At 36.1% G+C, this 13,228-nt stretch overlaps 2 long non-coding RNA genes across 2 annotated transcripts; both read right to left on the bottom strand.

Moving 5' to 3' along the window:
* Positions 1-1,258: 1,258 nt before the first annotated feature.
* On the bottom strand, positions 1,259-1,945 carry LOC115630154. Its single transcript, XR_003996025.1, has 2 exons — positions 1,636-1,945; positions 1,259-1,576 (listed from the first exon to the last, which is right to left on the bottom strand). It is a non-coding gene; the product is annotated as an uncharacterized LOC115630154 (long non-coding RNA).
* A 6,614-nt stretch (positions 1,946-8,559) lies between these two features.
* LOC115630153 lies at positions 8,560-9,004 on the bottom strand. The gene is made up of 2 exons (XR_003996024.1): positions 8,887-9,004; positions 8,560-8,827 (listed from the first exon to the last, which is right to left on the bottom strand). It is a non-coding gene; the product is annotated as an uncharacterized LOC115630153 (long non-coding RNA).
* Positions 9,005-13,228: the final 4,224 nt, after the last annotated feature.

The following is a 13,228-nucleotide window of genomic DNA, read 5'->3' as shown; positions in this document are numbered from 1 at the left end:
CACATAGATGTGCACATATGTATGGACATTCACACATTAGTGTCTCACATTTTGCTTTGGCTATTTCAATCGTTTGCACGCAACTACATGAACAGCTGTTTGTATGTGTGTATGTATACTTAGTTGTCCCCAACTGTTTGATATTTTGTATTGTTTTTTCTGCATGCTTTTGTAAAATGCATATTTTGAAAATCCATGAATGCAAAGTTGTAGATTTAGTTACGTAGATTACATTATCCAAATTTTAAATCGATCGGACTAAATTTATAACAAAAACTTTTCATTTGAAATAGTGAATAAATATTAAAACCCAAATAATTCAAGCTCCAACACAAATCTAAGTATGCAGTTTTGTTTGAATTCTTTTATTGATTTCAGAAACCAAGTTTTATGTCGATCGGTTGAAAAATGCGGATTTTTCAAACAAACGTTGGAGCTCGAATTTTCCAAAATCCCTTCTTAGTGCGCATCTACACCATGATAGGATACTTGAGCCCAAATTTCAGCATCCTAGCTTTTACCGTGTGGGCTGTTGACGCGGTTTCCTTTTGTGCCCCAACATTTTTTTTACAGGACAACTCCCATATTTTGGGCCCCAAAAAAAATATCAAAAAACAATGTACACAGTGTTTCTTGGAATTGTTCTGAGAGTATACAAACTTGTTTGAAGTTGAAAGTTTGAAGTTAATCAGATGAAAACTGTAGACTTTTCATACAAACGTTGGAGCCTGTTTTCCCCCCTTTGGAGCTCGATGCACAGATGCCATATGTGAATACGCAGAAAATGTGTACTTTGGAATTTCCCTCCCGCCCCCCTCTCCAATGCAAATCGCGATTTTCTCTCACTCTCGTAATTCTTGGAATTTCGAACTTATGTTATGTGTCCGTATGTCAAGTTTCACTATGAAAGACCGATTTAACAAGAAGTTATAGCCATAAATATATTTGCTGCTGCAGCGCAGCTCTAGCGCTGCCCGCGGCTGTTGTTGATGTTGCTGTTTGGTTGACTGCACACATGTTTACGCATAGGCATACATACACTCACACAGACGCAATTGCTATGCAAATGTACAATTATACACCCTTTACGTTAGTTCGAATACGAAAAGAGGTAAAATCGATCAAAATTTTTTTTGTTAATTGGTTTTGTAAACATATGTACAGAGTATTTTAAAGTCGGGACCCGACTTTAGCTTTTTTACTTGTTTTATTTTCACTCAAGGGTACATTGGGGTACAAGGACACACTTGGGAATTCTGTTATAGTTTCTTCGATGACTTTGCTTTTACAAATCAACAATAGACAAATCATTCAGCTACTAATCATAAACCCATCGCCAAAGGGAACAACCCGTTTAATAAGTCTTGTACTAGAAATCTTAAGGTAAAAACAGGGGCTTGCTGCTGAAGAAGTAATTCAAAACGTGGTTGACAGTTTTCCAATTCAAGTTCTCGAAGACCGTTTTTTTGCGTTCGCTTTGGCGATCTCATTCCTTCTGGGGCAGCATTTGTTAAGCATATTTAAATTTTAAAAACAATAAATCGGTTCAATATGCCGGATCAATTCCAATAGTGATCTGAAAAAAACAGTTCGGGTATTAGGGGCAAAAGTTGAAAGTGGACTGTTTTACTATACATTTAACTAAGCCGGCACGATCCCGCACATCGGCCGCAATCTGAGCAGAAGTATTTTTTAGTCCAGCCTTATTCCGACGAGTTTTACGTTTTTTATTAATATATCCTAATTGGATATTCCTGTAGTTAGGATTGTTGTATGTGTATACTTTTCCTATAACTAGGGGGACATCACGGTTCCGCAATTGCATTTTTTAAGCAAATTTTTTATCTTTATTCCAGAATTTCTTGTGTATATTCATTTATAGGAAGTGTTTCGAAGTGTGACTTATCGAGAAATGAATTGTGATTCGATTGGAATGTTCATCATATACCCCCAAATAGGTGGGGACTTCCCCAAAGCACTGTTCAGCAATCATCACTTGAAAATTTTAAAAACATCGTGAATATATCAAAGGCCAAACTAACCCTTTTAAAAACGATAGCAAATTTGGGGTAAGAACAGCATGACCAACACTATGTATAAATGTATAAATAGAATCGGCCAAAATATCCAAGTTTTTGTTCCATTTTGAGGTCGTATTTTTGGTCTATTTACAAATATTGTAATCTAATCAAGAAGTCACTTTTTCCAAATGTGTCACTGACATCATGATTTACTCACATATCATTTAATATATGTGTTGATGTGGCAGCACTCTGCCAGTGTTGACAACGCAACGCTTGCCAGCAACATCTGCTGGCAGAGCGCTGCTAGCGTCGGCGGCCTCTCCCTCTTTCATATGCACAGCTAAGCCCCACTGCAATTAGGTTAAGTCAGGATTCGAATTGTCATACAAGTGAAGAGAATATACATACGTGCGAGTCACGTCATATTGAAAAGAAAATCAGACGCCATTTTGCTTCCCTTGCGGTTTTGGACATTCATCCCCAACGCCCCACGCCAACAATATGTATATGGGTGGTATGAGCGTATAACCACGCCCACTTTTTAAAAATAGTTTATTGTTTGAAGCCTACTGTTTAAAATATAGACCTTGCTATAACTAACACTATAGGACCTAGGGATATTAAATTTAAAGTCCAAGATGCCTTATGTGAATACGCAGAAAATGTGTTTTTTAGAATTTCCCTACCTCCCCCACCCCCCCCACTCCAATGCAAATCGCGATTTTCTCTAACTCCCGTAATTCTTGGAATTTCTAACTAAAATTTTGCAAATACCTCCAGTTAGTTATTATGTGTCCGTATGCCAAGTTTCATCATAATAGGTCTTTAACAAGAAGTTATAGCCATAAATATATTTGACTAGCAGGTATTGCCCGTCTTAACCCGGCTCAATATAATGTTTCCAATTGTATTTATTTTGTGTGTGCATAGCCTACCCATATGCTTTCACATTATAAGTTACAAGTAGGAAGGCATTTAAGGTATTTAAATGAACATTTTCTGTTCTTGACAAAAAATTATTCAGTAGTCCGTTACATTTTTGTTCTTACCAAACTATTTGGTTAATCGAACATGACCACTATAACTAATATTTTTTAAAGCTCGTTTTCCCCCCTTTGGAGCTAGAATTTTCCAAAAGCCTTTCTTAGTGTTCTCCTACACTATGATGGATACTTGAGTCCAAATTTCATCTTTTACCGTTTGGGCTGTGCCTTGATCACCAATTAGTCAGGACAAACTGTTTTTTATATAGAGATAACGCAACGTTTTAAGATAGACTATGTGCAAAAATGGGGAATAATTATAAGGGTATATCTTAATTCTAAATTCACCTTTGAGTCTTTCGTGTCATATTGAGTCAATACGGTCACGCACAAACTCGGAATATGAAACACGGCACTCATGTCAATGCCGTGCAGCGATGAGCCACGATCAAAAAGCACTGACAATTCTCATCTCAATTTGCTAGAGTAAAACTTTCGATAGTTGAAGCCACCGATACCATCAAAATATCGAAGTTTTTGCTTTACTATCGCTTACGCACTCGTTGCCTAGCGACGGTAACTGTAAATTTTTGGTGTTTTGCCTTTGCAATTAACATTAAATGGTCACAACGAAAGAAGAAGAGCGAGCCAATGACTTGCAGTTGTTGTTGTTTTTAGAGCATTATTTTTTTACAATCAAACAACTGTGTTCGATTGCCCAATGTATATATTAATGCGAATGTACATACATGCTATATTCATACAAAGGCATACATACATACATATGTATGTTTCTCTTTACTTTTTCAACCGTACGTAGAGAACCGCACACATAGACACGAACTGTTGCTTGTTGTGTGTGTGAGTGTGTGTATGTGATGTCCCCAACTATTTGATATTTGTTGTTGCTGCATAAAGTTATTAATGCCAAATGCACTAAACAAAGAAAAAATTACTTTTAAAAATGTTATATAATTTTCAATTAATTAACATTTCTTGCTCTGTCAGTGCAAGACGAATGTACATACATACATATGTGTGTACATATGTATGGACATTCACACATTAGTGTCTCACATTTTGCTTTGGCTATTTCAATCGTTTGCACGCAACTACACGAACAGCTGTTTGTATGTGTGTATGTATACTTAGTTGTCCCCAACTGTTTGATATTTTGTATTGTTTTTTCTGCATGCTTTTGTAAAATGCATATTTTGAAAATCCATGAATGCAAAGTTGTAGATTTAGTTACGTAGATTACATTACCCAAATTTTAAATCGATCGGACTAAATTTATAACACAAACTTTTCATTTGAAATAGTGAATAAATATTAAAACCCCAATAATTCAAGCTCCAACAAAAAATTTAAAAAACCGAGTATGCAGTTTTCTTTGTATTCTTTTATTGATTTCAGGAACAAAATTTTATGTCGATCGGCTAAAAAATGCGGATTTTTCAAACAAACGTTGGAGCTCGAATTTTCCAAAATCCCTTCTTAGTGCGCATCTACACCATGATAGGATACTTGAGCCCAAATTTCAGCTTCCTAGCCTTTACCGTTTGGGCTGTGCGTTGATCACCAACCAGTTAGTCAGTCAGTCAGTCATGACAAACTGTTTTATATATATAGATGCTGCAGCGCTGCCCGCGACTGTTGTGTCTATTCGTGTCTGTGTAAACATGTGTGCAGTCAACCAAACAGCAACATCAACAGCCGCGGGCAGCGCTTGAGCTGCGCTGTAACAGCAAATATATTTATCGCTATAACTTCTTGTTAAATCGGTTTATCATAGTGAAACTTGACATACGGACACATATTAACTAACTGAGGGCATTTGCAAAATATTAGTTCGAAATTTCAAGAACTACGAGTGAGAGAAAATTGCGATTTGCATTGGAGAGGGGGGCGGGAGGGAAATTCCAAAGTACACATTTTCTGCGTATTCACATATGGCATCTGGGACATCACTGTTCCGCAATTGCATTTTTTAAGCAAATTTTTTATCTTTATTCCAGAATTTCTTGTGTATATTCATTTCTAGGAAGTGTGACTTATCGAGAAATGAATTGTGATTCGATTGGAATGTTCATCATATACCCCCAAATAGGTGGGGATTTCTCCAAAGCACTTTACAGCAATCTACGATCACTTTAAAATTTTAAAAACATCGTGAATATATCAAAAGCCAAACTAACCCTTTTAAAAACGATAGAAAATTTGGGGTAAGAACAGCATGACCAACACTATGTATAAATGTATAAATAGAATAAATAGAATCGGCCAAAATTTCCAAGTTTTTGTTCCATTTTGAGGTCGTATTTTTGGTCTATTTACAAATATTGTAATCTAATCAAGAAGTCACTTTTTCCAAATGCGTCACTGACATCATGATTTACTCACATATCATTTAATATATGTATATGGGTGGTATGAGCGTATAACCACGCCCACTTTTTAAAAATAGTTTATTGTTTGAAGCCTACTGTTTAAAATATAGACCTTGCTATAACTAACACTATAGGACCTAGGGATATTAAATTTAAAGTCCAAGATGCCTTATGTGAATACGCAGAAAATGTGTTTTTTAGAATTTCCCTACCTCCCCCACCCCCCCCACTCCAATGCAAATCGCGATTTTCTCTAACTCCCGTAATTCTTGGAATTTCTAACTAAAATTTTGCAAATACCTCCAGTTAGTTATTTTGTGTCCGTATGCCAAGTTTCATCATAATAGGTCTTTAACAAGAAGTTATAGCCATAAATATATTTGACTAGCAGGTATTGCCCGTCTTAACCCGGCTCAATATAATGTTTCCAATTGTATTTATTTTGTGTGTGCATAGCCTACCCATATGCTTTCACATTATAAGTTACAAGTAGGAAGGCATTTAAGGTATTTAAATGAACATTTTCTGTTCTTGACAAAAAATTATTCAGTAGCCCGTTACATTTTTGTTCTTACCAAACTATTTGGTTAAACGAACATGACCACTATAACTAATATTTTTTAAAGCTCGTTTTCCCCCCTTTGGAGCTAGAATTTTCCAAAAGCCTTTCTTAGTGTTCTCCTACACTATGATGGATACTTGAGTCCAAATTTCATCTTTTACCGTTTGGGCTGTGCGTTGATCACCAATTAGTCAGGACAAACTGTTTTTTATATAGAGATAACGCAACGTTTTAAGATAGACTATGTGCAAAAATGGGGAATAATTATAAGGGTATATCTTAATTCTAAATTCACCTTTGAGTCTTTCGTGTCATATTGAGTCAATACGGTCACGCACAAACGCGGAATATGAAACACGGCAGTCGTGTCAATGCCGTGCAGCGATGAGCCATGATGAAAAAGCACTGACAATTCTCATCTCAATTTGCTAGAGTAAAACTTTCGATAGTTGAAGCCACCGATACCATCAAAATATCGAAGTTTGAATGCAATAAGCAGAATATTTAAGTAATAAAATCTAATTATTTATTGAGATCAATAAGAACAAATCATATACATACATACATCTGCCCGCAATGCGAAGCTTTACTATCGGTTTTTGCTTTACTATCGCTTACGCACTCGTTGCCTAGCGACGGTAACTGTAAATTTTTGGTGTTTTGCCTTTGCAATTAACATTAAATGGTCACAACGAAAGAAGAAGAGCGAGCCAATGACTTGCAGTTGTTGTTGTTTTTAGAGCATTATTTTTTTACAATCAAACAACTGTGTTCGATTGCCCAATGTATACATTAATGCGAATGTACATACATGCTATATTCATACAAAGGCATACATACATACATATGTATGTTTCTCTTTACTTTTTCAACCGTACGTAGAGAACCGCACACATAGACACGAACTGTTGCTTGTTGTGTGTGTGAGTGTGTGTATGTGATGTCCCCAACTATTTGATATTTGTTGTTGCTGCATAAAGTTATTAATGCCAAATGCACTAAACAAAGAAAAAATTACTTTTAAAAATGTTATATAATTTTCAATTAATTAACATTTCTTGCTCTGTCAGTGCAAGACGAATGTACATACATACATATGTTCATACATATGTACATTCATAGATGTGCACATATGTATGGACATTCACACATTAGTGTCTCACATTTTGCTTTGGCTATTTCAATCGTTTGCACGCAACTACACGAACAGCTGTTTGTATGTGTGTATGTATACTTAGTTGTCCCCAACTGTTTGATATTTTGTATTGTTTGTTCTGCATGCTTTTGTAAAATGCATATTTTGAAAATCCATGAATGCAAAGTTGTAGATTTAGTTACGTAGATTACATTACCCAAATTTTAAATCGATCGGACTAAATTTATAACACAAACTTTTCATTTGAAATAGTGAATAAATATTAAAACCCCAATAATTCAAGCTCCAACACAAATCTAAGTATGCAGTTTTGTTTGTATTCTTTAATTGATTTTAGAAACTAAGTTTTAAGTCGATCGGTTGAAAAATGCGGATTTTTCAAACAAACTTTGGAGCTACATTTCCCCCCTTTGGAGCTCGAATTTTCCAAAATCACTTAGTGCGCATCTACACCATGATAGGATACTTGAGCCCAAATTTCAGCATCCTAGCTTTTACCGTGTGGGCTGTTGACGCGGTTTCCTTTTGTGCCCCAAGAAAACCCCAATAATTCATGCTCCAACCAAAAATTTAAAAAACCAAGTATACAGTTTTTCTTGGAATTGTTCTGAGAGTATACAAACTTGTTTGAAGTTGAAAGTTTGAAGTTAATCAGATGAAAACTGTAGATTTTTCATACAAACGTTGGAGCCTGTTTTCCCCCCTTTGGAGCTCGAGTTTTCCAAAATCCCTTCTTAGTGGGCACCTAGACTATGAAAGGATACTTGAGTCCAAATTTCAGCTTCCTAGCCTTTACCCTTTGGGCTGTGCGTTGATCACCAATCAGTCAGTCAGTCAGGACAAATGTTTTTATATATATATGTAGATGCTGCAGCGCTGCTCAAGCGCTGCCCGCAAATGTGTATTTTGGAATTTCCCTCCAGCCCCCCTCTCCAAAGCAAATCGCGATTTTCTCTCACTCTCGTAATTCTTGGAATTTCGAACTTATGTTATGTGTCCGTATGTCAAGTTTCACTATGAAAGACCGATTTAACAAGAAGTTATAGCCATAAATATATTTGCTGCTGCAGCGCAGCTCTAGCGCTGCCCGCGGCTGTTGTTGATGTTGCTGTTTGGTTGACTGCACACATGTTTACGCATAGGCATACATACACTCACACAGACGCAATTGCTATGCAAATGTGCAATTATACACCCTTTACGTTAGTTCGAATACGAAAAGAGGTAAAATCGATCAAATTTTTTATTTATTTTCTTAATTTTTTTATTTTCTATAATTATTGTAAACATATGTTCAGAGTATTTCAAAGTCGGGACCTGACTTTAGCTTTTTTACTTGTTTTATTTTCACTCAAGGGTACATTGGGGTACAAGGACACACTTGGGAATTCTGTTATAGTTTCTTCGATGACTTTGCTTTTACAAATCAACAATAGACAAATCATTCAGCTACTAATCATAAACCCATCGCCAAAGGGAACAACCCGTTTAATAAGTCTTGTACTAGAAATCTTAAGGTAAAAACAGGGGCTTGCTGCTGAAGAAGTAATTCAAAACGTGGTTGACAGTTTTCCAATTCAAGTTCTCGAAGACCGTTTTTTTGCGTTCGCTTTGGCGATCTCATTCCTTCTGGGGCAGCATTTGTTAAGCATATTTAAATTTTAAAAACAATAAATCGGTTCAATATGCCGGATCAATTCCAATAGTGATATCTGAAAAAAACAGTTCGGGTATTAGGGGCAAAAGTTGAAAGTGGACTGTTTTACTATACATTTAACTAAGCCGGCAGGATCCCGCACATCGGCCGCAATCTGAGCAGAAGTATTTTTTAGTCCAGCCTTATTCCGACGAGTTTTACGTTTTTTATTAATATAGGATTGTTGTATGTGTATACTTTTCCTATAACTAGGGGGACATCACGGTTCCGCAATTGCATTTTTTAAGCAAATTTTTTATCTTTATTCCAGAATTTCTTGTGTATATTCATTTATAGGAAGTGTTTCGAAGTGTGACTTATCGAGAAATGAATTGTGATTCGATTGGAATGTTCATCATATACCCCCAAATAGGTGGGGACTTCCCCAAAGCACTGTACAGCAATTTGCGATCACTTGAAAATTTTAAAAACATCGTGAATATATCAAAGGCCAAACTGACCCTTTTAAAAACGATAGAAAATTTGGGGTAAGAACAGCATGACCAACACTATGTATATATGTATAAATAGAATAAATAGAATCGGCCAAAATTTCCAAGTTTTTGTTCCATTTTGAGGTCGTATTTTTGGTCTATTTACAAATATTGTAATCTAATCAAGAAGTCACTTTTTCCAAATGTATCACTGACATCATGATTTACTCACATATCATTTAATATATATATATGAGCGTATAACCACGCCCACTTTTTAAAAATAGTTTATTGTTTGAAGCCTACTGTTTAAAATATAGACCTTGCTATAACTAACACTATAGGACCTAGGGATATTAAATTTAAAGTCCAAGATGCCTTATGTGAATACGCAGAAAATGTGTTTTTTAGAATTTCCCTACCTCCCACCCCTCTCCAATGCAAATCGCGATTTTCTCTAACTCCCGTAATTCTTGGAATTTCTAACTAAAATTTTGCAAATACCTCCAGTTAGTTATTATGTGTCCGTATGCCAAGTTTCATCATAATAGGTCTTTAACAAGAAGTTATAGCCATAAATATATTTGACTAGCAGGTATTGCCCGTCTTAACCCGGCTCAATATAATGTTTCCAATTGTATTTATTTTGTGTGTGCATAGCCTACCCATATGCTTTCACATTATAAGTTACAAGTAGGAAGGCATTTAAGGTATTTAAATGAACATTTTCTGTTCTTGACAAAAAATTATTCAGTAGTCCGTTACATTTTTGTTCTTACCAAACTATTTGGTTAAACGAACATGACCACTATAACTAATATTTTTTAAAGCTCGTTTTCCCCCCTTTTGGAGCTAGAATTTTCCAAAAGCCTTTCTTAGTGTTCTCCTACACTATGATGGATACTTGAGTCCAAATTTCATCTTTTACCGTTTGGGCTGTGCGTTGATCACCAATTAGTCAGGACAAACTGTTTTTTATATAGAGATAACGCAACGTTTTAAGATAGACTATGTGCAAAAATGGGGAATAATTATAAGGGTATATCCTAATTCTAAATTTACCTTTGAGTCTTTCGTGTCATATTGAGTCAATACGGTCACGCACAAACTCGGAATATGAATCACGGCACTCATGTCAATGCTGTGCAGCGGTGAGCCACGATCAAAAAGCACTGACAATTCTCATCTCAATTTGCTAGAGTAAAACTTTCGATAGTTGAAGCCACCGATACCATCAAAATATCGAAGTTTGAATGCAATAAGCAGAATATTTAAGTAATAAAATCTAATTATTTATTGAGATCAATAAGAACAAATCATATACATACATACATCTGCCCGCAATGCGAAGCTTTACTATCGGTTTTTGCTTTACTATCGCTTACGCCCTCGTTGCCTAGCGACGGTAACTGTAAATTTTTGGTGTTTTGCCTTTGCAATTAACATTAAATGGTCACAACGAAAGAAGAAGAGCGAGCCAATGACTTGCAGTTGTTGTTGTTTTTAGAGCATTATTTTTTTTACAATCAAACAACTGTGTTCGATTGCCCAATGTATACATTAATGCGAATGTACATACATGCTATTCATACAAAGGCATACATACATACATATGTATGTTTCTCTTTACTTTTTCAACCGTACGTAGAGAACCGCACACATAGACACGAACTGTTGCTTGTTGTGTGTGTGAGTGTGTGTATGTGATGTCCCCAACTATTTGATATTTGTTGTTGCTGCATAAAGTTATTAATGCCAAATGCACTAAACAAAGAAAAAACAAGATAGAACGCTACAGTCGAGCAAGCCCGACAGTAAAATAGCCTGTACTCTCCACAAAAAAGAAAAATTAAAAAAAAAGAAAAATTAAAACAAAAATTAAATTATTAAAAAAATGAATGAATTAATTAATTAATTAAATTAAATTAGAATACATGTTTATGTTCAGTTTTAACAGCATACATTTACATCACGTACCTATGCGTGTTTATATGCGTGTATGTATGCAGCACAAAGTTGAACCAAAGCAGTAACAACAACAACAGCTGCGGGCAGCGCTGCCGACAGAGCAGGCAGCGCATGGGCAGCGATTTTACTTATGGCTATAACTTTCTTCAGAATTGACCTATCATAATGAAAAAGGCTTAAGAAGCGAAGAGAGCAGAAACTTGGCGGCGGTGGCAGTTGAATTCAAGCAGACGTATTCAATACAAGTGGAGGTGGTGAATATCTGGTGGGTCATTCGGTGTTTGTGAGTTGGAAGCACTCACCATAAGAGAGACAAAAACGAAGAAGACGAATCAAAACGACGAGAGCAGTTGGCAGTTTTAACATAGTGTTAAGCAAACATTAACATTTTAACATAATTTTTCAAGTGCAGTTCACTTTCAGTTTGAAAGTCATTGATAGTTGACAATTTACCGGTGACTGTATTGGCACAGTTTGTGAGTAATTGCCAATTAATTTTGTGAGTCACTGTATTTGAGGGATTTATGGAAAACTGAATTTAAGCTTAGAAATATTTTAATAACTTGATTTTTGTTTTTTTTTTAAACTGAAAAATGAATAGAGACGAGAAATTGGCATTGCTCGTGGTGGATTTGCGGACTTAGTTCAAGCGGTCGGAAATCGGAATTGCAGAATCGGCTGCTTGCTCACTATGGTCTTTCGGCGAATAATGAGGAAAGAAATGCTAGCGAGGAAGATGAGGAGTCGTACACAACGGTGAATGGAAATGGATCGAATCAAGGTAGAAATTAATTAGTTCAGAACCCGCAAGCTCTAGGCTTGACTAGGTCATGGTTTACATTGAAGGACGTAGAAGGTAGCGTAACACAATTTTCTGATTCAAATTTCCCAGACATTAATCAGTGGATAGAAGAACTGGAGGAATGTGCATTCACAGTAGAGTGGAGTCAGTTACAGTTGTTTATTTATGCAAAGCAGTTACTTAGCTGTGCAGCAAAGTTGTTTATACGTAGCCAGCGCGATATTCGAGATTGGAGTTCTTTGAAATCCGCATTGTGCGATGAAGTTGGTGTAAGGGTATCATCAGCAGAAATACATCGCAAACTTAATAGACGTCATCAGAAGAAGTGCGAAACATTGCATGAGTATTTGTATTCTCTGATGGAAATAGCTAAGCCGATTGATTTGGAAATGAAAGCTTAATAGAATATTTTATAAATGGTATTCCAGACTCGAGAGCAAATAAAGCAATTTTGTATCAGGCTAGAAACATGAGGCAGTTGAAGATGCAGATCGAAACGTATCAGAAAATGCGAGGACCATTTAAGCAGTTAACCAATTATGGCTCGCAGGTCGACAGAAACGAGAAAGACTCAGGAAAAGGTTCAGAACCAGTTAAGAAATGTTTCAAGTGTGGAGATGAGTCGCATCTACGAAAAGATTGTCCAAGAAATGAGTTTAAATGTTTTCGGTGTAATCAACCGGGGCATAGAGCGGCCCAATGTAAAGTTCAAGTACAACCAAAGCAAGAAAAATTAACAAACCTTGTTCAGGATAAAGTAAAGCCAGTAAGCATATTTACCTCTTCCGGACTAGAATTGAAGTCTGTAGTGCACTCAAGGGTTATTTTTAAAGGACTTGTAGATACAGGAGCAGATTTGTGTTTGTTGCGTCGTAACGTTTTTGTAAAATTAGGAGTCGATAACTTGAAAGGTCCCGAAAAATGTTTGACAGGAATTGGTGAGAGTCAGATAGTTACATTTGGTAGTTTGACAATCCCAGTGCAGATAGATGGCATCGAAATGAATGTTGAATTTCACGTCATTGCTGACGAAGACATGGCATTTGAGGCTATCTTAGGCAGAACAATACTGGAAAATATAAACATGAAAGTAACGAAAAATGTTTGTGCGCAGACCAGCAGGTAATGAAGAATGCAAAATATATGGTGAACATAATGCAAAAGGGTCATGTAGTGAACTGATGAAGGAATTTAAAAGCTTATGCATGTTTAG

The sequence above is a fragment of the Scaptodrosophila lebanonensis genome, unplaced genomic scaffold (genome assembly GCF_003285725.1).
Source record: "Scaptodrosophila lebanonensis strain 11010-0011.00,11010-0021.00 unplaced genomic scaffold, SlebRS2 tig00000339-arrow-arrow-pilon, whole genome shotgun sequence".
Classification (NCBI taxonomy): domain Eukaryota; kingdom Metazoa; phylum Arthropoda; class Insecta; order Diptera; family Drosophilidae; genus Scaptodrosophila; species Scaptodrosophila lebanonensis.
This window is presented reverse-complemented; position numbering and strand designations above follow the sequence as displayed.